Source organism: Procambarus clarkii, chromosome 9 (genome assembly GCF_040958095.1).
Source record: "Procambarus clarkii isolate CNS0578487 chromosome 9, FALCON_Pclarkii_2.0, whole genome shotgun sequence".
NCBI lineage: Eukaryota > Metazoa > Arthropoda > Malacostraca > Decapoda > Cambaridae > Procambarus > Procambarus clarkii.
The window spans coordinates 9,562,724-9,581,585 of NC_091158.1; the positions used below are offsets into that span (position 1 = coordinate 9,562,724).

General features: G+C 42.8%; 1 protein-coding gene across 1 annotated transcript in view; it reads left to right on the forward strand.

The window, feature by feature from the left end:
• LOC138362683 (uncharacterized) overlaps positions 1 to 18,862 on the forward strand; it is a 118,364-nt gene that overhangs the window by 2,208 nt on the left and 97,294 nt on the right. The window lies entirely within an intron of this gene.

The following is an 18,862-nucleotide window of genomic DNA, read 5'->3' on the forward strand; positions in this document are numbered from 1 at the left end:
CCTCGACGAGTCCTCAGCAGTGGTGGTGATATTTAATATTAAGTGGAGGGAGCGCTTGCCTCCCAGGCTGGAGGTGGGGGTCATTCATAAGCAGTAATATACGGCGGCTCTCGCGTTATCCATCACTCCGACTGAGACTGATCGAGGTCACTCCTGGGGCATTTACTTGCTACTGGACCGGTGGTGTTAGACCAGTGGTGGTGGTGGTGGACCAGTGGTGGTGGTGTTGGACCAGTGGTGGTGGTGTTGGACCAGTGGTGGTGGTGTTGGACCAGTGGTGGTGGTGTTGGACCAGTGGTGGTGGTGTTGGACCAGTGATGGTGGTGTTGGACCAGTGGTGGTGGTGTTGGACCAGTGGTGGTGTAAGGTATAGTTTAAGAGATCACACCCAGCTTTAAGCCTCTACTGATTCAGTATCTACATGAAAACAGAAATTCAAGAAGCGAGATATTGATACTGTCAGTACGCTTAACTGAAGAGTATGCCTTCTTAACACATGACTTCACCTACAATTAAAGTAGAACGATAGGTGTATGGTTACCTCCTCTGGCCTACAGCCAAGGTTGTGGGGTTATAGTCTTGTGTTTGAAGTGCTGGACACTAACAACGAGGTTACTGGAAGATACCGTGTGGTGGTGATGCAGCCCGTCCTCTACAGCTGCCACAGCGTCACAAAAATGATGCACTAAGTTGCCCGAATCTAACCTAACCGAGGACCCACGAATAGAAAACGGGATAACCCGTCCATTGTGCGAATCGCTACAATTTACAATATAGTACATCATACTTTGGTAAACGCACATTAATCATATTATGTATACAAGAACATGCCTCGATCACATTTTATGTAGGACAGACGTAAATTTTCGTATTTATGTATGCATGTAGGTTAGATTAGCATTTTAAAAGCACTACAGTCACCTTCTATGGTTGATTGTTCAATAAATTAATGAACTGTATGCTTAACAGATCTCTAGCCCTGTCCAGGGAGGACAGAATAAAAATATCTATATACTGGTTATCATTGTAAATGTATGGCCACGTCTGTGGTAGAAAAAACTCCCAGTCACCCTAACAACTAGGCCATTAGCACTGCCCCTCCCACCCTTACCAGGTCCCTGGCACTCTAACAACCAACACAACCGCCACACTAACACACGTGGCAAATTTCCTCGGCAATAAAATCACCAACTTACAGCTCGGGGTGACGAGAATCGAAGAGAAAATCACAGTGCCATGATTCGCAGCGGCTGGACAACCCATAACCCAGCAGATTTACGAGCCTCCCTATTGCAGTTACTGAGTGAAGGGTCGGTAGGCAACGTGCCCAGATATGCACACCTTTCACAGTTATGAATGGCTGCAACTTGCATTGATCACACTTTGTCACCTGCCAAGCAAAGCAAATTAGGTTATCAAATCACGTAGTGTCACCCAAGTTACTATAAAATATTTACTTAACTGTTAAAGTCAACATGTGAAAAGCTAAGCTGTTTCCCGATGCGATGCAAGTTATTTATTTTAAGTGTTTACAAACAGCAATTTGGAAATTCATCAAATGAAAATGCGAAAATCGATTACACTCGCACAATTTACTCTTTCTTGCTTCCTTCAATTCTTTCCGTTGTATTCACTCGCCTAAGTGGGGTTATTAAAGCTGGCTCGTGGTCCCCACCTTTTAACCATTAATCGTCCTCCTTGACTTCATGGGGTCTTATCATATTTACATTTGATCTCGAGTATGGGGGCTCGTCTCCACCACTTCTGATCTGTAGTGTGCTTAACACTCGCTGTTAACATTAATGTTCTTCCTTATATCGCGAATTCATCCTTCTGTTCGGTTTCTCTTCATGCTCCCTTGCTGTCATTAAGTCTGTCTCCATACACTTTGTCGAGTCCCCTTTGTATCTTATACCTTGTAACAATGTTCTTTGTTTTCGCCTTTTCAGTTTTATATTTTATATTTTATATTTTCCGGTGTATTCTCTCATTATTTTTACCGCCAGCCTGGTCACAAACTTTCGGACATTTTAAATTGTTCTTATGGTATCGCGATTGTGCTGGCATTATCTACGGATCTGACGTAGGTGACGTGTGTCATGACTCTATAGTTCGGGCAAGTAACAACCACACCATCAGCTCATATCATAATTTCCATATGGAACTAATATTCAAGAATTGCATACGAATATTAAGCTTGCATTTAATTTGTCATAAATTACATTCAATTTATAATATATTCAGAATATATAAAAGATTTCAGAAAGCTATCATATTTTACAATTTAATAGGTAATAAGTATTACATAAAATATACTGAATAAAAACTTCGCACAGCTCCTGAGGTACAACCTCTCCTGGCACTTAACGCATCATTATTTTTAACCTATCGACCACAGAGTAAAGAGATCGCAGCAAGTGACGTTCCCTCTGACTTGCGAGCAACTCGCCCGTTCTCTCCAATACCACTAACAAAAATGGGGCAGTTTTGCCTGACGAAAAGCGTCAGAACCAAGGTAAACCATCTAATCTACCGGAGCCGATAATCATTAGGGCCATGAGGCGTCATATTGCCGTGATTTTAATTTCCCTAAACAGAACAAGTTTTACGTTAAGATCGAGAGCGTAAAAAATGTAGTGTGTTCAGTAAGAGAACAGGCTGGATCCACACACTGTAAACTACGAGTATACTAAAGAAGTATCCCTCTGATAATGAGATACTTGCTACAGAGTCGGGTTGAAGGCCCACGACTAAACACAATATTTTTCTCGCTCTGAGTAACAAACTTGTATATCACACAGCTCCAAACACAAAAATACATAAGAGTCGGTTTCTTAGATAATTGCTTTTTGAGACAAATTAACTTGGAGAAAATCAAGAGTTTCTTGAATTATCATAAATTCCTTTAACAATTTACTACATCTTAATGGTAACATCAGATTATATGACATTTCCTGTTGTGCAGTTCGTTCTCATGCCGTGACGAGCATCAAATTTTAAGTGGTTTTCCCTAAAGTAACTAGTGGCCACAAGATTTAAGAGTAACGTAAATTCAACGTTGAAGTAACGCTACTCCTGAATATTGTGGCAACTGGGTACTTATCTCTTAGGCAAACCCAACCTAACCTACCGAGGCCGATGGTAGTAATAGAGTGCGGGTTAGTGCATCAGGGTGCTCGTCATTGAACACCCTGGATCATTGTTGTCTTTATGGCAGTCATGTTGGTTCAATTCAATTTCATTCTTTATTATGCACCCCATACCCATCCCGTAGGCGGTGGTGTAAAGGATTACAGAGGCACATAATCGGTTCAGAAACTGAACCCTCTAGTTCGTTCAGCTAAGCAAATAACAATCTTTTGACGCTAATTACAAAATTATTAATGTTATATATACATGTACACATACTCATACATACATGTACATATATATACGTATACATATATACATACACATACATATTTAATCACCCACACAAATACACACATTAATAATCTTTTGTGTCACAAGTGATTCAACAAGAGGCTCACAACAGTCACTATACAAGGCACTTTACATCTATGATGAGTCGCACAGTTACTAGTCTTGCTGCACACTCACCCAACTGGGCGGCAGCTTTACTGTGATTTCAGTATATCAGTGTTACATTTACAATTTAGTGGGTTCAGCTTCAGAATTTGTCCTTAGTATAGAAGCGTAGCGTAGCAACATTCATTGTCACTGATGGTTGTGTGTACTATGTTACAATTAGGAGTTAGTGCGTGTTAGGGTTGTCGAAGTTGTGTTGTTATCACCACCAATCGAAACAAAATTATTCTATGGTAAAGTATGATTTTGGCATAAATCCTGGCGCAGAGATTGGTAATCATTCAGTGCGACCCGTGCTAAGCAAGTTTAAATGACAGAGAACGGAACACCCTCATGGGGCGACTAATATAAAGTGCCTTTCAAATTGCTCTGTGGTCGCATTAGGATCCTGAAAACAATTGCTTATAGTTTCATAAAACGTTTGTTGTACAACATATTTTACCTTAATTACGTCTGGATAATACATTTTGAGTAGGCTAAATGTTATTAAGTTCAAATACAGCGCATATGTCAATCAAATTAATTAAAATTTCCAAAACTTCTGTAACTTAAACCTAACAATGCTTCAAAATGTTCAGTGGGAAAACAAATGTCAAGCCATAGCCACTTGAATAAAAGGTGTTAAATAAATCGTTTCATTACATTTCATATAGTTCATATTTGCCCGAAACGATATGCGTGCTAGTGGCTTTACAAGAATGTAAATTCAACTTAATTTCTATGTTCTCTGTTAACCCCCAATGTACCTTCTTGTATATAACTAAATAAATAAATTAAATAAATAAATAAATAAATAAATAAATAAGCTGATACGTATCGAAGGAAGGAATCACCGCACCCCCCCCCCCCCCACCCACCCCCACCGGAATTAGGAATCACCGCACCCCCCCCCCCCCCCCACCGGAATTAGGAATCACCGTACCCATCCCCCTCCGGAATTAGGAATCACCGCACCCCCCCCCCCCCCACCGGTATCAGGAATCACCGCACCCCCCCCCCCCCACCGGTATCAGGAATCACCGCAACCCCCCCCCCCCCCCTCCGGAATTGAGAAGACCTATACTACAATACAAAATTGCCTCATTGTTCTCAGAACCAAATGATTGGTGTTAGAGTGGAATGAGTGACGATGGTGATAAGGGCAATGAGGGTAAGAGGGAAAGGTTTAATAAGAATTGCAAACAGGAAGATATTCAAATGAAACACAAGCCTAATCTACCCTCTTAATTATGAGTACACCATGCTATAATTACTCACTTACCATGACCATACTTAAGACGCTGAATTTACATACAACTTGTCACCAAAACAACATCTCTAATTTATTACTCACACCGCTGCACGCAAATTACAAAGACGATTTTAAAGTTAAGTTTGATTGAATTAATCATAACGCTTTGATTAGCCTAGCCATAACGCTTTGACTGGCCTAGCCATAACGCTTTGACTGGCCTAGCCATAACGCTTTGACTGGCCTAGCCATAACGCTTTGACTGGCCTAGCCATAACGCTTTGACTGGCCTAGCCATAACGCTTTGACTGGCCTAGCCATAACGCTTTGACTGGCCTAGCCATAACGCTTTGACTGGCCTAGCCATAACGCTTTGACTGGCCTAGCCATAACGCTTTGACTGGCCTAGCCATAACGCTTTGACTGGCCTAGCCATAACGCTTTGACTGGCCGAGCCATAACGCTTTGACTGGCCTAGCCATAACGCTTCGACTGGCCTAGCCATAACGCTTTGACTGGCCTAGCCATAACGCTTCGACTGGCCTAGCCATAACGCTTCGACTGGCCTAGCCATAACGCTTCGACTGGCCTAGCCATAACGCTTCGACTGGCCTAGCCATAACGCTTCGACTGGCCTAGCCATAACGCTTCGACTGGCCTAGCCATAACGCTTCGACTGGCCTAGCCACAACGCTTCGACTGGCCTAGCCACAACGCTTCGACTGGCCTAGCCACAACGCTTCGACTGGCCTAGTCAGAACGCTTCGACTGGCCTAGCCACAACGCTTCGACTGGCCTAGCCACAACGCTTCGACAAGGCCTAGTCACAACGCCTTGACTGGCCTGGTCACAACGCCTTGACTGGCCTGGTCACAACGCCTTGACTGGCCTGGTCACAACGCCTTGACTGGCCTGGTCACAACGCCTTGACTGGCCTGGTCACAACGCCTTGACTGGCCTGGTCACAACGCCTTGACTGGCCTGGTCACAACGCCTTGACTGTCCTGGTCACAACGCCTTGACTGTCCTGGTCACAACGCCTTGACTGGCCTGGTCACAACGCCTTGACTGGCCTGGTCACAACGCCTTGACTGGCCTGGTCACAACGCCTTGACTGGCCTGGTCACAACGCCTTGACTGGCCTGGTCACAACGCCTTGACTGGCCTGGTCACAACGCCTTGACTGGCCTGGTCACAACGCCTTGACTGGCCTGGTCACAACGCCTTGACTGGCCTGGTCACAACGCCTTGACTGGCCTGGTCACAACGCCTTGACTGGCCTGGTCACAACGCCTTGACTGGCCTGGTCACAACGCCTTGACTGGCCTGGTCACAACGCCTTGACTGGCCTGGTCACAATGCCTTGACTGGCCTGGTCACAACGCCTTGACTGGCCTGGTCACAACGCCTTGACTGGCCTAGTCACAACGCCTTGACTGGCCTAGTCACAACGCCTTGACTGGCCTAGTCACAACGCCTTGACTGGCCTAGTCACAACGCCTTGACTGGCCTGGTCAAAACAAGGAGTTGTGGAGAGGGAAGGGGGAGGTTGTGGAGATGGTGGTTGATGGAAGGGGGAATTGTGATGATATGATGCCGAGGGACGGGGGAGGTTGTGATGGATATAGTGGTTCATGGCTGGGGAATGTGGTTGTGATTGAGGTGGTGGTATGACAGCGAGAGAAGGGGGAGGGGGGCTTGTGGTGGTGATATGATGGCGAAGGAAGAGTGGGGGGGTTGTGCTGAAGGTGGTGGTATCATGATGCGGAAGGGGGATTGTGGTGTAGGATAGGGACGGGAATTGTGATGGCATTAGTCGTGGAAATTGATGGAACAGTTTAAGAGTGTACCAAAAAATGTAAAGATTATTTATCATTATTTTTTTTTACAAAGGAACATATGAACATGTTCTACATTCATATTTTGATGGTTTGCATAATTGATATTCTCGCTAAGATATTAAATATTACTTAGCTTAATTATATTTTAATATAAGTAGAAAGGGAGTTAGAAAGAAATGAAGGAGACCAGTCTCGAAATACTGGGAGAAATTAATTGGTCTAACTTATGGTAGAGTTAGCTTATATTTGTCATGAGTGTTTAATATGTGCTAGGCTTGCAAGGTTTAATCTGAGGAAGACATGGTAACAATTAATCTGTGCTACACTTAAACGTTTATTCTGTTCCATGCTTGGAGAAGGAAGAATTTAATAACATGCTAAGATTTAGTCAGTGTTATGTTTCGCTAGCAAGAGTTTGTATAAATCCGTTTCAGAAGATTTGTAATCTCCGCTAGATTTAGATACTTTTACAGGAGACTAAAAATATTTAATTTGTCATAAAGATAAAAAAAATTGTCAATCTGGATATCAATAATTGTAAATGATACAAAACTTATAATTTGAGAAAATATAGTTCTTGGAAAAGGTGGGTTGTGGCTGTGGTATGATGGTGGGGAAGGGGGGTTGTAGAGATGGTGATATGATGGCGAGGGAAGGGGGGTTGTGGAGATGGTGATATGATGGCGAGGGAAGGAGGGAAGTTGTAATGGAGGTGGAGGAATAACAGCGAGGGAAGGGGGGAGGTTTGTGATGGATATGGTGGTTGATGGCGGGGGAAGGGGGTTGTGATGGAGGTGGTGATATGATGGCAAGGAAAGGAGGGTTTGTGGAGGTAGGTGGTGGTATGATGGCGTAGGAAGAATGGGAGGGGGGTTGTGATGAAGGTGGTGGTATCATGATGCGGAAGGGGGATTATGGTAGAGATATTGGAATGGTGGTGTAGGATAGGAACAGGAATTGTAATGACATTAGTTGTGGAAGTTGGTGGAACAGTTAAGGAGTCATTAGATTAGTTTATTAAAAATTGTTCAATGTCAACCAATATTTTTTAAATAGTTGTATATAAAAGGGCTACAATTGTTCCAAGTTTCAGTACTGCCGCGTAAATAGAAAGGGAGATTTTTTTTCGACGAATTTTACACATTTTCAAGTGTGAATAAAAAAACACACCTTTCAGATATAATCATTGTATGACACTTTTCTGGCACATTATCATATAATAAAGGTTCGTAACTTGAGGAGTTTCCAAAACATCTTTAGTTTTCCTAATACAAATAGTCAGAGTTTCCCCCAAAAAAATATGCAAATGCAACATGTTTATTGCTATTATAAAATCAATACATGAACTTAGGACAAAACGCTGACTACAGATTTTAGAGACATACACTCTACATATAAGGTGTAAGTTTCATATAAATTGAATAAAAAATGAAAGAGTTATATGAACGTTTAAGTTACTTGAAATAAAAAAAAAAGTAAAAAATAAAGTCTAAGGTGTTGCCATCTGTGGCTGAGGTTGACATCGACCAATGTCCTGGGCCCCTTGGCACCCTTACAAATAGGCTTACGTGCAGTCAGGTGTATAAGTTTCATGCAAATCGTCCGATAAACAAATGAGAAAATAAAATTGAAACAAGAAAAAACAAAAATCTAATTTTTTTTAACTTAATTTTGTTGTAATAAAGCTAATTATTTTTTTTTAATATATGCTATTGTGATAGCTGAGAGTCATAGACATGATTTCAGTTGACACTTGTGTTTGATAATCGTTTTTGACCATTTTGGAAATTTTTTGACACCTAATTCAATATTTTTTCTCCCTTCCTATTTGTGCTACGATGCTGAGACTTGGACCAGATGAAACCCTTTTCATATACAACTAGCCAAAAAAAATTGGTTCACATTGAACAACTTTCAAAAAACTATCTAATGCAAACTATTGGCGTCTTAAGAGTGTCCCCAAAAAATGCAAAAACCGTTGTTTTTTTTGTTGTTGTTTTTTTGAGATATATACAAGAGTTGTTACATTCTTGTACAGCCACTAGTACGCGTAGCGTTTCGGGCAGGTCCCTGGAATACGATCCCCTGCCGCGAAGAATTGTTTTTTCATCCAAGTACACATTTTACTGTTGCGTTAAACAGAGGCTACAGTTAAGGAATTGCGCCCATTAATCCTCCCCGGCCAGGATACGAACCCATGACAAAGCGCTCGCGGAACGCCAGGCGAGTGTCTTACCACTACACCACGGAGACTGTTTTTTTTAAATATGTTTCATATAAATTGAATAAAAAATGAAAGAGTTATATGAACGTTTAAAAAACTTAAGATAATTTAATTATAATTTATTATTTTTTTTTTTACAAGGGAACAAGTTTCATGCAAATCATCCGATAAACAAATGAGAAAATAAAATTGAAAAAAGAAAAAACAAAAATCTAAATTTTTTTAACTTATTTTTTTTGTAATAAAGCTAATTAAATTCTTTTGTTTAATATATATATGCTATTGTGATAGCTGAGAGTCATAGACATGATTTCAGTTGACACTTGTGTTTGATAATCGTTTTTGACCATTTTGGAAATTTTTTGACACCTAATTCAATATTTTTTTTCTCCCTTCCTATTTATGCTACGATGCTGAGACTTGGACCAGATGAAACCCTTTTCATATACAACTAGCCACAAAAATTGGTTCACATTGAACAACTTTCAAAAAACTATCTAATGCAAACTATTGGCCGCTTAAGAGTGTGTCCTCAAAAAATACAAAAACCATTTATTATTTTTTTTTACAAGGGAACATATGAACAAGGTCTACATTCATATTTTGATGGTTTACATTAATATTTTCACTAAAGACATTAAATATTACTTCGCTTAATTATATTTTAGTATAAGTAGAAATGGAGTTAGCAGGAAATGAAGGAGAGACCAGTCTCGAAAAAGCTGGGAGAATTTAATTGGTTTAACTTATGGCAGAGTTAGCTTATATTTATGTCATGAGTGTTAAATGTGTGCTAGGCTTGCGAGATTTAGTCTGAGGAAGACATGTTAAAAATTAATCTGTGCTACACTTAAACGTTTATTCTGTACCATGCTTGGACAAGGAAGAATTTAATAACATGCTAAGATTTAGTTAGTGTTATGTTTCGCTAGCAAAGAGTTTGTAAAAATCAGTTTCAGAAGGTTTGTAATATCCGCTAGATTTAGATACTTTTACAGGTGACTAAAAATATTTAGATTTGTTAATCTGAATATCAATAATTGTAAATGACCCTAAACTTATATTTTGAGAAAATATATATAATTCTTGCAACGTGCGAAAAAAAGATAATTGTGGTTACAGGCAATGATCACAGTTCTGACCCACATTATTTGAGGATGGGTTAAAATAACTGGCAACGATAGCAACCTACTAAACCTAATCTAAGCCTAACGATACACAAATCCATAAACCGTAATAATATAACATGTGATAAATGGAACTGATTGGGCTCAATAAGTGTGAATCACATATTGATTGTCCGTGAACATTTCATTGTATTTTTGTCAGACTTGGAGGTGGTTGGTCACCAACCACCCTTAGTGTAAGCCTACTGAACTTTACTGATCTATTACTGAAACTATTCCTATACACACAACTTTACCAAGAACCTAACCTACCTACTTGCCCTAAGCCTAGGCTACTAAAATATACTAACAGATAGATATAGGTACCGAATTGAGTAAGTCGTATTTATGCTGAAAACGATAAATTACAAGAACGTGGCTGAAAATATGATGATCAAACCACACATCAGAAAATGAAGACACGATGGTCCGTCCTGGACCATTATCTAGACTTGATGATAGTCCAGGAGGGACCGAAACATTGTCAGTTTCTTCATTTTTCTGATGAAAATTTGTTTGTTGTCTGGTCTTTCCATTCACCTGGGCTCTAGGAGACTCGAACCGTGGACCCCACGCGTGAGGCAGAAGCTTAAGTACATATGAATACAGCCTTTCCTTTTTATGGTGGGCAGACTAAGCACACTGTGCCCAGGGAAACATAAAAATTTATGTTACTGGCATAAACTTTTGATACCCCCCCCCTTACTAGATATCCATCAATACAAACCTTTCTAGAAATCTAGCGCGGGAATTAGAAACATTCGTATGGATTAGTTCCAGCACTAAAAAAGCAATCACGACGTTTCATTTTAGTCATAATTATAATACAATACATAAATATAATATAAAACTTTATAGCAATATATAATTGATGGTACTATAAAATCACGCATAATAGTTAGGTAAGCCATACTGAATTATTTAAAAATTATTAAAATCTCGACAGCACACCTTCCTCACACTAGATTCGTACAAAATACTTGAATTAAAACCTCTACCAAACACTAAAAAATTAATTACGGATAAAGACGTACTCTTTAATAAAATAATAAACACATTTGAAGGCCTATAAAATAGTTGGCTTGGCCGCCTGAATACAAATTAACCTGCATGACAGGACATTCAGGCCGCACATTGCGGCCGCCTGCTGGAGTTATGCAGAAAATCCAATGCATGCAAGAGCCTAAACCACACATCTATTATGTCTCCTTCGTGCCGTGAGGTAGGTAATACATATGCATACATACATACAAGTGACTATAACAGCATGCAATGAGTCTTACCTTTGTATCTTCCCTCTTTGTATCTTGATGGACGGGCCAGGTGTGACCCATTGATGCCCCCGCGCCTCAGCCATTGTCATGGGAGCCACAGACGATAAAAACGTCATCTTTCCCCGTTTCAAGCACTGATATGACCTCGCTACACGTCGCCGCACGCAAACGCAACACAAAGTAATAAAATACACGCGTTACATTGTCCAATGAGCCCGATTGTTCCTCAAATTGGCAGCCGCCTTGAGCACCCCGCCGCTCTCGTCTCCCCGGGAGGCAGGCGCTGACAGCGTGACGTCATCATTGTCCGTAATTATGTCCTGTGGCTTTGACTACTGTTGTTGGCTATGGGTGGGGGGGTCAGGGCGTTGTTATTTATAAAGGGGGAATGTTGTTGATGGGGAGTATTGTCGTTGGAGGAGATAAAGGGTCGGAGATTGTAGGATAGATAAAGTTTTTCCTTTATTGAGTGAAGAAAGTTTGACTTCACTAGAGGGTCATATCCGAATGAAAAAACATGCTTACAAAATAGCGCCAAACCGCCCTCAAACGTCGAGATGTTATAAAAAAAAAAATTTTTGCGATTATGTAACCAAGATGTTCAGAAATAAAATCATTGAAAAAAAGTGAGCCCGAATAACACATTATATATAATACGGATCAACTTGTAGCCTCTCTAAAAAGGTTGTTTTCAACAAACGTAAAAACAAAATCTGTTTTATAGATCGCCTAAAACATTCAGTTAGGTGTACAAAAAATAAAACTACAGCATTTATTTAATTAAACCAATTATTATTGCCCTGAAGCTTCAGATCCCAGGCTGAGATTGTCGGAGTTCTCTCTGACTTTCAACACTGAAAAGTTGGCACCCCTGAAAAGAAAGATAAATAATCAATTAATATGGCTTCAGTTTCGTTATAACACACAAAACGTGATCAAGTAAGTGATAAGTGTAGAATCCAAAGAGTTGATGTGACTGACAATTACAAGCCCAGGTAATGAGTGGGTGAGGAACTTACACCAATGATTTCTGTCAAGCCAGAGGGGGGGGGGGGGTTGATGTTGGTGACTGGTGTTGTCGACGAGTGGGTCAAGTATATGTGGGTGTCCGCTCGAATACCAAGAGGGTAGTGAATGATAGACATACAAACAAAATACAAATATTTATTCAGGTAAAGTACATACATACAAGGTGAAATACAAAAGTTTATGGCTTTATAGATAGAGCTAGTACATGCAATGCCTAAAGCCACTATTACGCAAAGCGTTTCGGGCAGATGTTGCAAGACCACAATGTGTTGATTACAGCAGCTGATGGTATACCAGGAATACATTTTTGTCATCAACCTTTGCAATATAAACATGGGTGTAATAGAGTATATTTACCTAAGAAGCGGGAGCCTAGTTCTCAGGTCGACACTGTGACTTTCGACAGGTCTGGTTGCTATACATTATAATTACCAGCCTATAAACCCCACCAGATTTTATATGTAATTAGATGTAACAAATAAGATAATTTCCAATATTGATCTGTTTAGTACAGCGAAGTGGCACGAGGAGGAATATATGAGAGAAGGAAGTAATGTGTGGTGTTTGTTGCATGAATTCAAATTCAAATTTTTATTCAGGAAAAGTACATACATAGAAGATGAGTTACAAACATACTGTTGTATTTATAGATAGAGCTAGTTCATACAATACCTAAAGCCATTAATGCGCATAGAGTTTCGGGCAAGAGCTTGGGGGGGGGAGTGATGTGTGGTGTTGCATGAGAGCTTGGGGGAGTGATGTGAGGTGTTGCATGAGAGCTTGGGGGAGTGATGTGAGGTGTTGCATGAGGGCTTGGGGGAGTGATGTGAGGTGTTGCATGAGAGCTTGGGGGAGTGATGTGAGGTGTTGCATGAGGGCTTGGGGGAGTGATGTGGTGTTGCATGAGGGCTTGGGGGAGTGATGTGAGGTGTTGCATGAGAGCTTGGGGGAGTGATGTGAGGTGTTGCATGAGAGTTTGGGGGAGTGATGTGGTGTTGCATGAGGGCTTGGGGGAGTGATGTGAGGTGTTGCATGAGAGCTTGGGGGAGTGATGTGAGGTGTTGCATGAGAGCTTGGGGGAGTGATGTGGTGTTGCATGAGGGCTTGGGGGAGTGATGTGAGGTGTTGCATGAGAGCTTGGGGGAGTGATGTGAGGTGTTGCATGAGAGCTTGGGGGAGTGATGTGAGGTGTTGCATGAGAGCTTGGGGGAGTGATGTGAGGTGTTGCATGAGAGCTTGGGGGAGTGATGTGGTGTTGCATGAGGGCTTGGGGGAGTGATGTGAGGTGTTGCATGAGAGCTTGGGGGAGTGATGTGAGGTGTTGCATGAGAGCTTGGGGGAGTGATGTGGTGTTGCATGAGGGCTTGGGGGAGTGATGTGAGGTGTTGCATGAGAGCTTGGGGGAGTGATGTGAGGTGTTGCATGAGAGCTTGGGGGAGTGATGTGGTGTTGCATGAGGGCTTGAGGGAGTGATGTGAGGTGTTGCATAAGGATTTGGGGCTCAAGGCGGGCTTCTTGTAAGGCCGGCATTCCATTCCCGATGGTCAAAGTGGTTGGGCACCATTCCTTTATGTTCTCATATTCCAGCTCCTTTCATCATATCTCTTTATGTACTGTACAGTCATATTGAACTGTATGATTTCGATCCCATCAATCACAATATTTTCTCAGTCATACTCAACACCTCCTCATAATTACCTTTACCCAACCCCACAGAGTGGGCATGGGATCCATAATAACTAATTAAACAAAGAGTAATTACTTAATGTGGGTGACAAGCTCTGATGCGCTCGCACTAAGCATACAGAGTTACATTATATAATTACAACCATTATAACGTCTGTGAAATGTATGGGATCCGCTTATTGGGTGTAAAATATACATCACCAATGACCGTATAGTCACATCGCACCAGAACCACTCGAACCTTGCAACAAAAAAAGCAAACGTTGTTGCAGTGACAGCCGACACATGCTGGCAAGAGAAGGTAAACTGGCGTTGAAAAATTACATGTCCGGCGTGTCGGGTTCGACATGTTGGCTTCATATTTTCTCCCGTAAATTGAGATGCGATAACAAGAGGTTATATTTTCTTAATATTTTATATTGTATGTATCGTTGTTTTTTTAATTAATTGGGTTCATTATCATAGGCTTTAGAACAGGCGTCCGCTGATTATAAATGAGTATTATGAAGGTATTAGGCTACAGGCACCAACCAAGACTAGCATGGTTTTTTGTTTTCTTTGCAGGAATATTCCTGCGCGGGCCTTAAGCCTCGGGCTGGTCCACTGAGTGTTGCTTGTTTCTGTTTTATTTGGGCGGAGTATGAGTATTTATGACTCGTATGGTCGCTTCAGTAAGATTTTGTCCCGTGTGTTTAACAACTTCTTCTGCTCTGTTGAATCTAATTTGAAATCTTAATGGGTTTGTAACTGTGCACTGTGTTAGATAATGTTCCAGCGGTCTGTCGGGCATTTCTCCACAGTGTTGACATTATGGTGGTGGTGATGTTACTGATGGTGGTGGTGATGTAACTGATGGTGGTGATGTTACTGATGGTGGTGGTGATGTTACTGATGGTTGTGGTGATGTTACTGATGGTTGTGGTGATGTTACTGATGGTTGTGGTGATGTTACTGATGGTGGTGATGTTACTGATGGTGGTGGTGGTGTTACCTCTGCCCGGGGCACTGTTACCTCTGCCCGGGACACTGTTACCTCTGCCCGGGGCACTGTTACCTCTGCCCGGGGCACTGTTACCTCTGCCCGGGGCACTGTTACCTCTGCCCGGGGCACTGTTACCGCTGCCCGGGGCACTGTTACCGCTGCCCGGGGCACTGTTACCGCTGCCCGGGGCACTGTTACCGCTGCCCGGGGCACTGTTACCTCTGCCCGGGGCACTGTTACCTCTCCCAGGGGCACAGTTACTGCTACCAGGGGCACTGTTACCGCTGCCCGGGGCACTGTTACCTCTGCCCGGGGCACTGTTACCGCTGCCCGGGGCACTGTTACCGCTGCCCGGGGCACTGTTACCGCTGCCCGGGGCACTGTTACCTCTGCCCGGGGCACTGTTACCGCTGCCCGGGGCACTGTTACCTATCCTCGGGGCACTGCTATCGGGTCCGTCTTCACTACCTCGCCGTGAAGACGTCTACACTCGTGGGTGTGGCTGGTCTCTGTTGTATGTGTCACGAACATACACATGCATGATGACTTGTGTCTCTCTACAGACACATACGCTGACAGGATATTGAGGTGAGGCCTGTCACAGGCGCACCCGCAAGTGTATACCAATGAACCGGTCCTCCATTATCACCCACGCCCTGTAAGCGATGGTGGTCGTAAGCACAGGCGGCTGTTTAAGATGAGAGACGCTGTTTAAGTCTGGCGGTCGACACCAAACTGCCGCCCCACCATCACTCACGCCGCCTCGCCAGAAGGTAAACAGTCAAGGAACCGCTCCCCGTCCAGCGCCCTGCCTCACCGCTCCCCGCCCAGCCCCGCCCCCCTCCCTTGCCGCACCGCTCCCAAAAATAAACTATTTGAAATGGCATCAGTCTACGAACAAATTATTCCTGTTATGAAGAGCCATCAATCACAGAGACGTTTAGATATGCATGTTTACGTGAGTGGGATTGTAGGTGGTCGGCGGCGAGCGAGTCGGGATCGATTCCCACCTTCCTAATGACTTCCCTCGACTCCCAGCTTGGATTTCAACAACAGCAACACACACCGACAAATTTGGTAGTGTATGGAGTTGGCGTTTGGCGGCGCTTCACCCACTAGGGCCTCTTCTCCTCAACCACCACTTACAGCTATAGACCTTGTACGTGATTATGTATTATTTCCTCAATAAACAACTCTTATGTCTTCACAAACTGTCTTAAAATAGTTTCCCCCGCGAAATTCAACAAGAGCCACGGTATTCATTTGCATATTTTGAGAAATCATTAATTTTATAAGTTGTAGATGTCTTGGGAAGTGGACAGTGGAGGGCGGGCAACCACATCAGGGCCCCGGCCCACCCTGGCCCGGGGCCCACCCTGGCCCGGGGCCCACCCTCCTTCCTACTTATACTCCCTCTAAAATAAGATAAACAGTTGGCTCGCCTACAGACAAGCATTCAATAACCATACGTTATCTTCTATATGTTTAATGTACATTCTTGTTTCGTTCCGACGACTGATTAAAAGTGATCTTAAATTCGATAAATTATATATTGTTTACATATACCGAGATCCACTTTACTGCCTGTTGAGTGAGTCCCTTCACTTCCTGGTTACCTTCAGCCTCTCTAGGGACCGCTGGACACCCTCTACCATCACTCATATAAGTAAAAGAGAAACATAAATGAAACAAAGACCATCTTGGTGTTAATATGAAGCCTTAATCTATAAAAACATGATTGTCACCGGATTCCAAGTCCCTCAAGACATAGTCATATGTATTAATGACAGCAATAATCAAACCGAGCGTCGTCTCAGAGTTCCGCGTCCCACAAGTGGAAGACGTAACCATGGAAAGAAAAACAGCAAATGTATGAAATTTATTACATAAAGATGATCAGTAAAGATGTTCAGAATATGAGCGATGAGTATCATGCCAACGTCAGATACCGAGTGGTTTAAAACTGCCAAGTAGTCAGGGATGAGAAGAGTAATGAGAGAGAGAAAAATTAGTGGAGGGAGGCAGAATCATTCTCCACTCTGTAGAAATAAGTAGGCAATACCTCCTGAGGTATAGTGACAGGAAACTCAGGATAGTGAGAGCACAAACTAGTGATGACGAAAATGGACAACCTAAGAGGTAAGAGGGGTCATGAGACACGACAAAAGTACCACTTACAGTGAAGATGTGGTCACCACTGACATCCTGACTGCACCAAGTGATGTTTCGGAAAGTCCTCAACTCCACCTCTTCTCTTCTCATAAAAAAAAACTCTTTTCTCAGTCATATTAAGGTTGAGTGTTGCCCACACGACGGAAACACGCAGTAATTGTCCCCATCCTGAACCCCCAAGACCCTGATGTCACTTGTCAGCCTCGTATCATGCACATGCAAGATGCTTGAAAGGACCATCCTAAACCGCCTGTCATATAAAATATGGAAACTTGGGTAAGGGTTCAGCGGATTTGTTAAGGGTGGAGCGCAACCAATGGTATAGCTAATTATTTAGCTAATGACACAGCTAAATACTCTGTTTTGGTAACATCAAAGGAGCCTTCGATAAGGCACAATTCATTACGATCCTAAATGAACTTGCAAGCATGGGTGTCAAGGGGAGACTCCTGCAGGGGACTCAAGACTATCTCACAGCAAGGAAAGTCAAGGTCCGCTTTGACAGATTAATTTCCAGTACGATAAATATAGAGCTTGGAATCCGTTATGGAGAAGTGCTAAGCCTCACATTATTTTACCTTCCTGAGAAACTAATTGTCATTATCTAATTTCCGGCAGGAGTACAAGACGTGGGATATGCAAATGTTCTGATACAAGGCCTCAACCTCTGGAATGATAAAGCAGTTTATTCAACTTATTGGCAGGAAATAAACTCGATGACATTCAACAACAAAGACAAAATTATATTAGCATTACAAGAAGGAGAGAAAAAACCTGCAAAATAATTGTAAAACTCTCGAATGATTGACCACTAACATTATCTTTGGTTTATTGTCAGTTCCGGAGAGTGAAGGAAAGAGGAGCTCGATTAATTCATACAGACATGCAAAAGCCATTTAAAAAGCCCTGAAAGCCAAGTCCTGGAATGGTCACGGATTCCCATTTCTGGAAGTCCGTGACCATTTCAAGGGTGGACATATACACTTGAGATGCATATGTCCACCCCGTTATGTCCACCCCGTCATGTCCACCCCGTCATGTCCACCCCGTCATGTCCACCCCGTCATGTCCACCCCGTCATGTCCACCCCGTCATGTCCACCCCGTCATGTCCACCCCGTCATGTCCACCCCGTCATGTCCACTCCGTCATGTCCACCCCGTCATGTCCACCCCGTCATGTCCACCCCGTCATGTCCACCCCGTCATGTCCACCCCGTCATGTCCACCCCGTCATGTCCACCCCGTCATGTCCACTCCGTCACAGACTATTCTGCACCAGTCTTACGTATATACTTCTCAAGCGACATAAAAAAGGCTTGCGAGCATACAATAGGAAGCAACATTCACGGGGCACAGAAAACTGCCAAGACATCGACGCCACGACTAAACATGTCTTCCCAGTACTGCCACCATGGTTAGTGAACTAACAACCAGGCTTACAATTATTGTCATCAGTACCACGATACTGTTAAGTATAAGCTCAGTTCTGAACTGATTATAGGATGAGCAGGAATAACACAAAGTGGCGTCACCAATCTGTTTACTACCTGGAAGAACTCTGCCCGTGAGCTCCTGCTTGAGCAAGCCCGTGAGCTCCTGCTTGAGCAAGCCCGTGAGCTCCTGCTTGAGCAAGCCCGTGAGCTCCTGCTTGAGCAAGCCCGTGAGCTC